General features: G+C 37.1%; 1 protein-coding gene across 2 annotated transcripts in view; it reads right to left on the minus strand.

Moving 5' to 3' along the window:
- PLCL1 (phospholipase C like 1 (inactive)) overlaps nt 1-14,239 on the minus strand; it is a 327,021-nt gene that overhangs the window by 2,465 nt on the left and 310,317 nt on the right. The gene's annotated exons all lie outside the window — the stretch shown is intronic.

Here is a 14,239-nt window from a genome sequence, read left to right on the forward strand (position 1 = left end):
TTCTGTAAAGTAAAACACACACCATTATGCTTGGTAAGCTGGGTTTTTATACATTGGGCTATCCTTGCAATCTGCCTTTTAATAAATTATTAATTACCCATATTCCCTCTGTCTTTTCCATCACCCTAAAGACAATGTTTCCATCTGGCTGATGGAGAAAAAAAAAAGGGGGCTTCGGAGGCTCAGTATGTCAATCAAAACAAAAAGCAAATGAGGATCGCAGGAAATCATCAGCTCTCAGGAACATCAGCGCTTGAGAAAGACTTTTTCTCCTTTTTTTATTTCTTATTTTACTTCTTCATTAAAAATGATCAAGTATATAAGCTGATGCTGACCCAGGCACCCGAAGGACCAAGTGTGGGGAAGCCGGAACCTACTCCCATGGAGCACAGACAAAAGAGGACATGGTCCCTCCTCTCTCCCCTCTCCATTCCCACTGCAGTGCTGAGGTGACCCCGAACTGCAGAGGACAGTGTGGGAGGATGCAGACACTGATGGCTGGAGAGTTCCTCCACAAAGCACAGACTCAGCGAAAGGATAAGTCACTTATTTTATCCAACGTGCTACATGATACGCTGTTTAATTTGATGAGTCGTTTTTCCTCAGGGTGTCCGACGAAACACATGTTTAAAAATGCCGTAGCATATTCCATTCCTCAAAATCTACACAAGCACTTGCACAGCACTATGTAATAGTAGTGAAATCCTTCTAATAAAAGGCTTTAACTAAATGGAATACACAGGATGGCTTTTCCTAATATTTTTGTTAAAGTGGACTTATCCCAATCACCTCAGTCATGGAAAGGGATTTTATAAGTGGACGTGTAAGTTTTATAGTCTAGCTTTCTCATGAGGAGAAAAGAGGCAGAACCTGATGAGGTTTAGTGACTGACCCAAGGTCACAGCTGGGACTGAAGTCCAGGTCTTGGACCTCAGTCCAGTGTCCTATTTCCCACACCATGTTTATAATTTAGACTAAGACTAAAGACTAGAAGGGACGCCTGGGTGGCTCAGTCGTTAAGCGTCTGCCTTCAGCTCAGGTCATGATCCCAGGGTCCTGGGATTGAGTCCCACATTGGGCTCCTTGCTCAGTGAGGAGCCTGCTTCTCCCTCTCCCTCTGCTGCTCCCCCTGCTTGTTCTCTCTCTCTCTGACAAATAAATAAAAAGCTTTAAAAAAAAAAAAGGGGGGGGTGCCTGGGTGGCTCAGTTGGTTAAGCGACTGCCTTCAGCTCAGGTCATGATCCTGGAGTCCCGGGATCGAGTCCCACATCGGCTCCCTGCTCAGCAGGGGGTCTGCTTCTCCCTCCGCCCTCTTCCCTCTAGTGCTCTCTGTCTCTCATTCTCTCTCTCTCAAATAAATAAATAAAATCTTTAAAAAATAAATAAATAAATAAATAAATAAAATAAATTAAAAAAAAAAGACTAAAGACTAGAAAATGAACACTCTGTCATAGAAAGATGGATTTTCTAAAGAAAAATATTCACTATGCCAGCAGAATTTGGGGAGTCAGTTCTGAACACTGATGAGTCCCCTCTGGACACTGAAAAACAAAGTCACATCTACTTGGAAAAGTGCAATTCTTAAATAATAATAATAATACATATTAAGTGCTTACTCTGACATGCACTCTTTTTTGTGCTTTACATATGTTCATTCATTCAATTGTCACAGCAACCCTACGAAGATAGACACTTTTCTTATTCTCGGTTTATTGATAAAAAAAAAAAAAAAAAGCTGAGGCCCAGAGCAGTTCCCTTTCCCAGAGTCATGCAGCTACTACATGGTAGAGCTGGGGTTTAAATGAAGTCCAGCAGTTGGCTCCAGAGTCTGCAGTCTTGACCACTACGTGATACGGCATCTCTTCAAGGAAAATCATGCACTCTCTCCAAAGCACGTTAGAGCCTCCTATTCATTGTTACCCATGAAAACAACGCAGATATAAAGAAAATCATTGCTCATGTGGCAGCGTCTGACAGAACTTGGAGGTGGTATCTAGAGACTCGGGCAGATCAGGTGCACCAAGGACACGCTGGCAAGAACAAAAGTCAGGCTATCTTAGTTTTGCTCTTAGCTCCAACTATTTCTCCCTGGGCTACTTGCTCTTCTGTAAACATGAAAATAACCTTCAGCCTTCCTCACAGTGTTAAAGATTAAAGAAACAATGTTGAAGAGTTGTTTGTAATTTTGGTAATCACAAGTAAACTACGCTATAAGGTGACGTGAAAAGCAGGTATCACAGTCTACTACTATAATGAATATCTTGGCACTGTACAAATGTTAAGATATAAATTTTACTAATCTGTCTAAAATGCATCTGCAAGAGTCTGTTTTGCAGAGATAGGTATATTGCCACTGGTTTTACAAATTGAAAGATTCCCTTAAAAACCAAACTGTATTAACAAAAAGATCAGATCCACACTCATTTTCAGTGTTACTTTTAAGAGATCATTGTCCTTTTAGTTCTAAACGTTTCATTAAGCATTTTAAAATTGCAACAAAAGCAAAATTGGCATCTTCCCTAATTGCAAGAGAAGAGTGAAACATGCAAAAATATCAAGCTGGATGCCACGAATGCATACTGTTCTCCCCTCCCCTTGTTCTGCAGCAGGTTATGAAACCTATCTGATTAATCAGCCGGAATGTTGTCTCATCAGTTCCGAGACGTGGCATGCAAGCCCGTGTGCCAGACTGTGCCAGTTCCGGTACACAGAAGTCCCTCTCTCCAGAAAACAATGGCCAATTGGAGAAAACAGTGGTAGCAGTGCACGAAAACACAACTACATCATCTCCCGATAACCAGGAGACACCGTGTCCTGGCTGAACCACACGGGCAGAAAAGAAATAGAAAAAGAAACTCAATTGTTAACTAATACAAAAAGACAAAATCAAAGACTAGTTTTACAATTGAATTTTTACATTCTACGTTGAAACATTTAATGTAAACATTTTTTTTCCTGTTCTTTAAAGAAGGAAGAATAAAGGTCATCTTTCTGTTCTGTGGCCCAAGGAATCCACTCCGGGAGTCCTCCCTCTTAGGATATCAGAACCAGGAAAGACTCATACCAGGCAAAACTATAAAAAGAGTGAAGTTTATTGTTAACAACCCCCACCCTGGCATTCCTTTTTAGTACTTTTTCCCATTTTATGTGCTGCAATTTCCCCTGGCCAACGAGTATCCGTCTCTCAACTCTGTTACGCTCCCTCTCAAACTCCTAACAAGCCAGCCTATACGGTATCTCCTCTGTCAAACATTTTTGTCCTATGTATCATTTCCTACAAGATGTATTAGGTATTCAGATCAGCTGATCAATTTAAAGGGATTAGTGTGTTGTGTGTATTTAACGAGTATTGTAACAGGCACTTCCAAAGAAATATGCTCAAAAATACTCCTCAAGTAGAGGTCTTGGGAGAGAAGGAGAGGAGAGAATTTTACCTGGTATTATATAAATCAAAACACTTCTTGGATACTAAAATATCTCTGGGATTGTTATGGCCTGAAATGTAAAATTAATGTACAATGTGATCAATGAACACTCAGTTTGAAAGAAATGTCAAGCTGCTGCCAATGTTTTGATATTCTAGCAATCTCATGGCAATTTGTAATTTCCCTCCTCTGATGTTAGGAATGCTTCAGAAAAAAAAAAAATGAGGACTGCTTTAACCCAAAGAAAAGCAGAAGTAATAGAGGGCATCTCAGGCAGACTGATGCTGATGGGACAACAGGACTATCAAAAGTCTCAAGGGCAATGGCCACCAACTCAGCCTCCACAATTATTTGGCTTCCAAAATTAAGAGTCCATGGAAATCCCTGCGTATTTAAAGAGTAACTCTTGGCATCACAGAAAACCATAGAGAGATCACTATAGAGATTTTGAATCTAAAAATTAGTGATGATTAATGAATTTTTTTAAAAAGAGATTAAGCAGTCATAACCAAATCCTTACAACTGCATTAGATTGCAACTAAAACACATTACCTAAAAATCAAGAAATATCTGATACAATTTAGACTGTAAATGGGCTTGCTGTACAATGCCACAAGTTTTATTACTACTAATAAACTTATTACTGACAGTAAAATATCATCACAACCCTACATAGAAGCTAACATTTATTGAACACTTAATAAACTAAGTATAAGCAAATTTGCACAGATTATCTCATTATATCATAACTGTAAAAAAACTGGAATTCTAAATGTAAGGAACTTATTAGTTACATATTTGGAGGTTACCTATTAAGAACATATTTTATTATCTGTCAAAAGACATTCAGGATTTTTATTATTCCTCTTCTACTAAGAAAGGCAACTCCCTCCCTGCCCAACACTGTTCAAAAATAATTTTGACTACAATCTGACAGAATAACTTACAAAAGACATCCATGATTCCTTCACACCCATTTTCCCATGAACTGCACTATCCCTTGTGTTATTAGTGCACACAAGAGCAGGAGGACATCGTGACTGGTGTCCATGTGACATGTGAAGGAAATGCGTGGGTTGTCTCAGAGCACACCACAAATATTTAAAGAAGCTAACTGAGACTCTGGGAATGGATACACCCTCACATATATGCATCTACACACATAAACAAATGTAGCTCTGTCTCCAGGCAGACTTGTGTGGGTATTTTTCAGCACATACTCAATGGCAGATTGATTCCCCTGACATGGTTTCATGTGAGAGTCCGCACCTATAGCTAGTGTCAACAGCTATGAAAAATACTGTAGTAAAAGTCAGCCACAGACAGCATGGTGGAATTAGCAGCTCTTTATTCGTGCTACCTACCATTTGTTGGACAAAACCGTGTGATGGTGAGTCGTACCCTACTACCATCTTACTCTTTCAAAAACCAGGCTTTTTGGGAATCTCTGTATTATCTGAAGAGGCTAAATGTTTTGTTGCAAAGGGGTAGAAATAACATCTACAATGTCCTTCATTTGAGAAATTAAAAGAGCAGATCAAAAATGTGGTGATGTCATAACAGATGTACTTCTCTTGATGTGACATTTCTAGAATATTGGGTAAAGCTCTGCAAAGATGGCCTGGAATTCTTGCTCTCCAGAACAAAAGCCTAGCCATGTAGGGAATGGAAACAAGATGTTAACAAGAGTTATAGGGCACAAAAGTATAGCTATTAGGAGATCATGGACAAGATAACTTAACTGCAAAATAAATAGAAGTTTCCATTGCATTTAATTATCAACAGTCAGATTTATTATTTTTCAATACCTTGGCAACCAAATATGCCAACTGCATTCTACTAGTCAGTTAAAAAATTGAATTTTAACTCTATGAATTCTCAAGAAATATGGATGAATAATCGTAGACAGTTTTGGTCTAAGAGCTTTGGATTAATGGAGCCAATGTTATGGAGCCATATGTTACTCTTCACCTAAAACTCTGAACTCAAAACAAGTTAACACTGTTTTCAAATCTTTATTACATAATGCAATCAAGTTATTTTATTCTTAAAGGAACAGAAAGGGGACTACACTGGACATGTTCACCTGACCCATTGTATTTTATAATTTTATACAAAGGTCAGGTTTTTAAATTAGTTTCGTGACTGATTTATTTTAGTATTGTTCATAAACTCCAATTAATCAGATGTTTCTGAAGACTGTGGAAACAGGAAATAAATAAGTCTTTTTAATACCTGAGAATCTAATTCTGAAGGAAGACTAGTTTATAAAATGTAGAAGATATTTCAAAGGAATTTTGAGAATAATTTAATACCAAAGAGAAGACAACATTGCAAAAGAAAGCAGAATGACATGTTTAATAAGCACAACTATACAAAAGGCTATAAAAAGTTTGAAGCTAGAATCTGTTGAAATTCAACATAATGAAAATTATATTTGAAAGTTAAATTTGAAACAGATCACGGTGCTAGATATGTAACAACAGATTCCTAAAAATTCATGGAACTCTACACCACAACACTGAATTTTACTACATGTATATTGAAATGTAAATTAAAATTTTAAATCTCAAAAAAAAAAGAAAGTTAAATTTGAAAACATATGTTTTAAGACCTGGCAAATAAAATCTTTTTCCACATTTCTTTTTCAGATAACATCCTGCATTGTTACAATATCTTTCTCATCAGGAAATCCTGACTAACTTGAATGTTGAAGGAATGAAGAACCTTATTTACTTCAAAATGGTAACTAACTGTGTCTTAAGCAGAAAACCTTTGCATTGACCATGCTTTTTAAAAATAGTTTTTAGTATAGAAGACACCATCTTTGTGTTGTTGAGTATATATATAAATGAAGTCATTTAACATTATTTAAACACTAATCACTAATAATTATATCATAGAAAGAGAATGAAATGTAAAAATCATGATCATCTCAATAGATGCATAAAAGATCACTTGACAAAATTCAACATCCTTTCATGATAAAAACCCTCAACAACCTGAGTATAGAAGGAAAGTACCTCAACATAATTCAGGCTACGTATGACAAGAGCACAAGTAACATCATAGTCAATGGTGAAAGGTTGAAAGCTTTTCCTCTAAGATCAAGAACAAGACGAGGGTGCCTACTCCCACTATTTCTATTCCACATAGTACTGCAAATCCTAGCCAGAGCAGTTAGGTGGGAGAAAAAAGAAAGGAAAGGGAAAGAAAGGAAAAGGGAAGGGATGGGAGGGGAGGGGAAAGAAAAGAAAAAAAGCAAAGAAAAGAAAAAGGAAGGAAGAGAGAGGAAAGGAAGGAAGGGAGGGAGGGAGGGAGGGAGGGAGGGAGGAAGGGCATCCAAATCAGAAAGGGAGTAGTAAAATTGTCTCTGATTACAGATAACCTAATCTTATATATAGAAAGCCCTAAAGACTATACCAAACAACAATTAGAACTGATAAATGAATTCAGTAAAGTTGCAGGATACAAAATTGACATGCAAAAATCAATTGTGTTTATCAGTTAACAATAAATGATCAGAAAAAGAAATAAAGAAAAAAATCCAATTTACAATATCATCAAAAACAATAAAATACTTAAATTTAACCAAGAAGATGAAAGATCTGCGTACCGAAAACTACAAGATACTGATAAAAGAAATTGAAGAAGATACAAATGAATGGAAAGATATCTCATGTTTATGGATCAGAAGAATTAATATTATAATACCCATGCTACCCAATGTCATCTATAGATTCAGGCCAATCCCCATCAAAATCCCAATGGTGTTTTTCACAGAAAGAGAAAAACAATTCTAAAATTCATCTGGAACCACAAAAGACTACAAATGGCCAAAGCAATCTGAAAAAGAACAAAGCTGGAGGCATCACACTTCCTGATTTTAAACTATACTACAAAACTACAGTAATTGAAATAGTATAGCATCAAAAGCACAAGCCACAAAAGCCAAAATAAACAAGTGAGACTATAACAAATTAAAAAGCTTCTTTACAGCAAAAGAAATAATCAACAAGATGAAAAGGCAACCTACTGAATGGGAGAAAATATTTGCAAACCATATATCTGATAAGAGGTTAGTGTCCAAAATACATAAGGAACTCAATATATATACATAGATATAACAACTCAAAATATTTAACAACTCAATAACAAAAAATAAATAATCCAATTAAAAATGGGCAAAAGGCCTGAATAAACATTTTTCCAAATAAGACATACAAATGGCCAACAGGTATATGAAAAGGTGCTCAACATCATTAATCATCAGGAAAATGCAAATCAAAACCACAGTAAGATATCAAAACTACCTTACACCTGTTAGAATGACTATTACCAAAAAGACAAGAGGTAACCAGCACTGGCAAGGAGATGGAGGAAAAGGCCCTTTGTGCACTGTTGGAAATGTAAATTGGTGCAGCCACTATGGAAAACAGTGTGGAGATTCCTCAAAAATACTAAAAATACTACCATACAATTTAGCAATTCCACTTCTGGGTGTATATCCAAAGGAAATGAAATCAGGATCTGAAGAGATACTCACACTAACATGTGCATTACAGCATTATTTACAATAGCCAAGACATGGAAACAATTTAAGTATCCATCAAACAAACAGATAAATGTATATACATACATATCTATAGCCATCTTCTTTAATATATATATATCTCTTTAATATATCTATATAATATGTGTAGCATCTAATAACATTTAAAAAGATGTTATTTATATAATACAGTATTATTTAGCTATGAAAGAAAGAAGCTAAACCTGCCATTTTCAACAACAGGGATGCATTTCGAGGGCATTATATTAAATGAAATAAGTCAGACAGAGAAAGACAAATACTAGATGATCTCTTTTATGCATAATCTAAAAAAACACAATTCATAGAAACAAAAGTAGTTTGATGGTTGCCAGGGGCAAGGGATAGGGAAAATAGGTGAAGGTGGTCAAAGAGTACAAACTTCCAATCACAATATGAGTAAGTTCTGGAAATTTAATGTACAGCATGGTGACTATAGTTAATAATACCGTATTGTATACTTGGAAGTTGCTAAGACAGTAGATCTTAAAAGTTCTCACTACAAAAAGAAAAAGATAATTATATGAGGTGATGAGTGTGTTAACTAACTTATTATGATAATCATCTCACTATATATATATATTACGTATATTATATATTACCATAATAAACTAGTTAACACACTCATCACCTTATATAATTATCTTTTTTATATATATATAATCCTTAAGCTTACACAGTGTTATATATTAATTATATCTCAATAAAGCTGAAAAATATAATAACAATAATACTAATAACAATCCAGTAGCAACAGTGCTGACAACAGATACCATTAGTGATGGGTACTAGCACATTCATCAGTTAAACCTATTACACTGAGATACACTTGTTGACCAGAGCTTAAAAAGAAGTACTGGGGCACCTGGCTGGCTCAGTCGGTGCAGCATGCAACTCTTGATCTCAGGGTTGTAAGTTTGAGCCCCACACTGGGTGTAGAGATTACTTAAAAATAAAATCTTTAAGGGGCACCTGGGTGGCTCAGTCGGTTAGTCGTCTGCGTTCAGCTCAGGTCATGATCCCAGGGTCCTGGGATGGAGCCCCATGTCTGTGTCAGGCTCCCTGCTCAGTGGGGAGTCTGCTTCTCCCTCTGCCCCTCCCCCCACTCATCCTTTCTCTCTCATCTCATGCTCTCTCTCTCCCTCTCGCAAATAAATAAAATCTTGAAGAAAGAAAGAAAGAAAGAAGAAAATCTTTAAATCAATAAATAAAATCAATATTTTAAAAAAAGTATAGAATTTAATATTTCCAAATCCCATTTGTTGTCCCTGTTGTATGTTGTTCTGAGCTACCTATGTATGAACCAAGACACACCCATGACCTTCCTTTGATTCAGGAACAACGGAGGTTTCCTTTAGTTATCAATAAGGACTTAGATCTTCATTTTTGCTTTATTTCTATCTGTTCATTAAACAAATATTTACTAAACATATTCCATATACCAGACTTTGTCTTTGACCTGTGGTTCTCAACCCTATCAAAACCGATGCCCTTTATTTTTTCTTTTTAAATATTTTCTTTCTTTATTTGAGAGATAGAGAGATAGTGAGAGACAGCAAGAGCAGGGGTCGGGGAGAGGGAGAAGCAGACTCCCCACTGAGCAGGGAGCCCGATGCAGGGCTCGATCCCAGGACCATGGGATCATGACCTGAGCCGAAGGCAGATGCTTAACCAAATGAGCCACCCAGGCACACCAAAACCAAAGCCCCTTCAAACAAATATTTTATAAGGCTCCCTTTATTATCCTAAAATGAAAGTCAGAAATAATATAAGGTGGTTAGAGATATTAAAAAGTAAGTAAATATAGTATTCTAACTATACTGTTAATGAGAAATAAAAGAATGGTTGTTTAAAACAAAATAATATGTATTGTGATATATAAACGCCCAGGGAGGCACACAAGAAACCATAATGAAGTAGGCAGAGGCCTGTACTTACTTAATATGAGTTCATTTAAATTCAAAAGAGAAATAAAGAGATCAGATGCAATTCCACACACACAAAGAATATAGGAAAATGACAATGCAGATGTACCAGAGAGACACTCGTATAAAAACAAAGAATGGCAGCAGTCCAGGCTTATTTGCGAATAATAAACGAAGAAAGGAAACAACCTTAATTAAGGTAGGGATAGCATGCCAAGACAAGTACAGACTCTCACCAGGGAGAAAAATGTGATAATCCCACAAGTGAGGAAATAAATAGTATCCATACCCCCCACCAAAGTTGCCAAGTCTTCAAAGGTATCTCAAAGGATATTTTTCTTGTGATTGATAATATCAGCTTCTACTTCACAGGACACTGTGGGATGCCCACCATGGATTGTGAAAAATAACACAGTAATTAAAACCAGTCTCTTACTTCCCAGTTTGTTCCAATATCACTTACTGTATAGCAATCATACAATCAAGTAGACAGAATGCCCAGAGTGAATAAATTATTCAATAATTTAAAAACAATATCTTTATTCATTTAGACATGCCTCTCAGTACCTATGTTTTCCTCATGTACTGGGCCTTTCACATAACTTCTTGTAAAAAAAAAAATTAATATCATTTACTAAAGTACTCCAGTTTGTATTTTAGATGGTTTAGTAGGGCAGGACTTAAAGTCTTGCAGGATGCAGGCAACTGTTCATTATGTTGCTCTGTCCTGTACCATGCATTCCTGGCTGTGTCCACTAAATGTCCCCAGAGAATTCTTCCACCACCTCCACAATTTTGCAAAGTGCCCGCAGTACTGTACTCATGAAGAACTGCAGGGCTAGACTCAGGGTAAGATGGTGAGCACAGATGTCCTTCCTGCCCACATAGAATGGAGGTCTAGTTAGGGATACAAGCATTAATCAAAAAACCACAAAAATAAAACTATATCTAATCACAAGTTGTGCCATGTGCTTAAAGGAAAGGAATGTGTTGTGGTGAGAACATGTAGTCTAGGGGATCAGGCAAGTCTCCTGTTTAAGTGACAGACGAGCAACAATTTGGAAGACAGAGAAGCATCTTCATCTCTTTTTTGGCATCTTATAATCAGTGAAATATGATATAAGGATCTTGTGATGCTTGCCTTGAGTCCTCAATGCACCTACAGTCTTACTGATAGAGATACAGATGGTCCGGGAGGGTGATCTGGAAGGATACCGCCTTTGTGACTTAGCACAAAATGGCCAAATGCATCCCATTTTTCCTTATAATTTACCTCCTTAGAATTTATTTTGTTTCCTTTTTTTTTTTTAAAGATTTTATTTATTTGTTAGAGAGAGAGAGAAAGATAAAGCATGAGCAGGGGGAAGGGCAGAGGGAGAGGCAGAAGGAGAGGCAGACTCCCTGAGTCTGAGCAGGGAAGCTGATTCAGAGCTTGATTCCAGGACCTTGAGATCCCAGGACCTTGAGATCATGACCAGAGCTGAAGGCAGTTGCTTAACCAACTGAGCCACCCAGGTGTCCCTATTTTGTTTCCTTTAAATTTATACTGAAGAAAAAACAATGCAAGTGGAAAATAGTAAAGTATCACTTGGTGACAGTATCTTTTGGTTCTGCTAAGAAAGAGTTCTTAGCAATTATTTCACATTTTTGAGATATTTGAAGATCAGCTATAATTTTTTTCAACTTTAACAGGTGAAGAAATGGACTCAAGAAAGCTAAGTAAATATACTGCCCAGGTTCACACAGGTAAGAAGTGTGAAGGAAATAACTAATACTGCCTGCTCCCCAGACCAACAGATGCTTTTTCTTCACTGTGTTATTTTTCTTCACATTTAGTTGCATTACACGATATGCTGCACATGTCATCTAATAGATCTTAGAAATGGAGAGAAGAAAAAAATAGGTTAAGCCCTATTTGGTTTAAAGAAGAAAAAATCCTTTGATAAAACCCCAGGAATGTCCCATACATAAATACTTTCTTTTTTTTTTTTTTTTTAAGATTTTATTTATTTATTTGACAGAGAGAGACACAGTGAGAGAGGGAACACAAGCAGGGGGAGTGGGAGAGGGAGAAGCAGGCTTCCCGCAGAGCAGGGAGCCCGATGCGGGGCTCGATCCCAGGACCCTGGGATCATGACCCTGAGCCGAAGGCAGATGCTTAACGACTGAGCCACCCAAGCGCCCCACATAAACACTTTCTTTGTGCTGATACTTTGATGTCGATTTTGCCTTGAATGTGGGTACAGAGTCTGAAATAATTTAATGATTTTGATCTGAGCCCAATTTTCAGAAATACAAAAGCAATGGTAGAAGATTCATGAGTGGGAGAAGTGTAGAGAAGATGATTGGTTTTCATTTTAAAGATATCATAAGCCTTGGGGCACCTGGGTGGCGTTGGTTAAGCATCTGCCTTCAGCTCAGATCATGATACCAGGGTCCTGTGATCGAGCCCCACTTGGGGCTCCCTGATCAGCAGGAAGTCTTCTCCCTCTCCCCCTGCTGCTCCCCCAGCTTGTGCTCTCTCGTGCGCTCTCTCTCTCTCAAATAAGTAAATTCTTTAAAAAAAAAGAAAAAGATATCATAGGCCCCAGTAGATAAGATCCAAAAAAGAAGACTATAGAAGAATCAAATTCATTACAGGCACCAGCTGAACATTTTCAAGGATGCCATTAATGTGAGGACTTGTTAGTTCTCAGATCCCTGGGATACTAATTCTCCTTGCAGTATCCATAAGCTCCAGAAAACCTCCCACATAGGTTGGCTGCCCAAGATAGCAGCACACACAAACTGGGGAGCAGAGCCAGAACTCCAGGAGTGATGAAAGAATACATCTGATTCTAAGGATTCCACATTTTGCTCATATAATAACAATCTGGCCCAGAGACGTTGAATTGTAACCATACTGCTGTTCTGTATGTCAATGTAATGGGACCTCTGCTGTCAGACTGCCTAAATTCAAATCCTGGGCTCCACCACTTACTAGCTTTTTGACCTTGAACAAGGTCACTTGGTGCCTCAGTTTCCTCATCCATAAAATGGCTCTAATAATTATACTCACCTCTGGGCTTACTGCAAGATTAAGAGAGATAATACATGTGATTTAGAATAATATGTGGCAAACTCTAATGATTGTTAGCTATTATAATTATTCTATAAGCAGAAAACTTAAAAGTTTCAGTAAATGTAGTTTTTCGCTATTGATAATGACAATGTTAGAGATGTCTACTGTACTCTACCTTACAAAATGAGAGGAAACAAAAACCACTTTGAAATTTAAAAAAGACAAGTTGGCAAAATAGAGGGAATAAACAGTTACTGAGAATAACATTCAGGATTGATAACCTGTGAAAAACCCCATAATGATTAAAATTAAAAGAATAATGATTCCACTGATGGCGGAATTTTCCTTGGGAAACCCTGGAACATATCATCCTTTCCCAGGCAAATGCTTATTTTCTTGTTTGTAAATTAGAGGTTACAACATTGTTCAGTGTAAAACACTGAAGCATTCATTGCTCACTATTGGAATAAAAAAATGTTAAATGCCATTTTATTTAAGGCAGATGAGAAAGTAAAAATGAACTGAAATCATCTGTCACCAAAAGAAATTAATGACAAACATTGTCTTTTGTGACAGACCCATTATATTTCTGAAGATACCATAAGATAAGTTCCTGCAAGGGTGCTCTGGTTAAGAAGCCATCTGTCTGCTTTGGGCAAATGACTGTGAGCCTAATCTACTTAAAGAAAATGTCAACAAAATTGTTTCAACACCAGTGAGCTGAATAATAGAAACCCCTGAGCTAAACTTTAAAAATATGACTCAAGTGCAGAAAACTTCATGAATGTAGGTTTGTGTGATGATACCGGCATCCTGTGAATTCTCTTGCAGTCATTTTGACAAAAGAACCATTCAATAAAACAGTAAGAATCCACTGCCTGTTGATTCCCCTGCTCTCTGCTCTTTGCTTCCCATTATTGTGATCATTTGCCTCCGTGTCAACAAATCTAATAAGAGAGGACAGAAGATTAGTATCAACCTTTAGCAAGGTGACAAAGATAATTAATTGCATTTCAAATGAAATCTCAGTAATGGATGGTCATCAGCGCAAAGAAATAAATACTGTTTAAAAGTTATGATATCTCAAATTAACTTTCACTGGATAATAAATGACCCTGAAATCTGAATTCACACTGCCATGAGCGCTGTAGGCCAAACACAGAAGGAGCTTCTACAGAAACCTCTATTTGGCCAGCTCATACTATTTCCATTTCAAAAAAGATCATTTACAGCAACC

This window comes from Leptonychotes weddellii, chromosome 3 (assembly GCF_054177405.1).
Source record: "Leptonychotes weddellii isolate Sample4059 chromosome 3, ASM5417740v2, whole genome shotgun sequence".
In the NCBI taxonomy this organism is placed as follows: domain Eukaryota; kingdom Metazoa; phylum Chordata; class Mammalia; order Carnivora; family Phocidae; genus Leptonychotes; species Leptonychotes weddellii.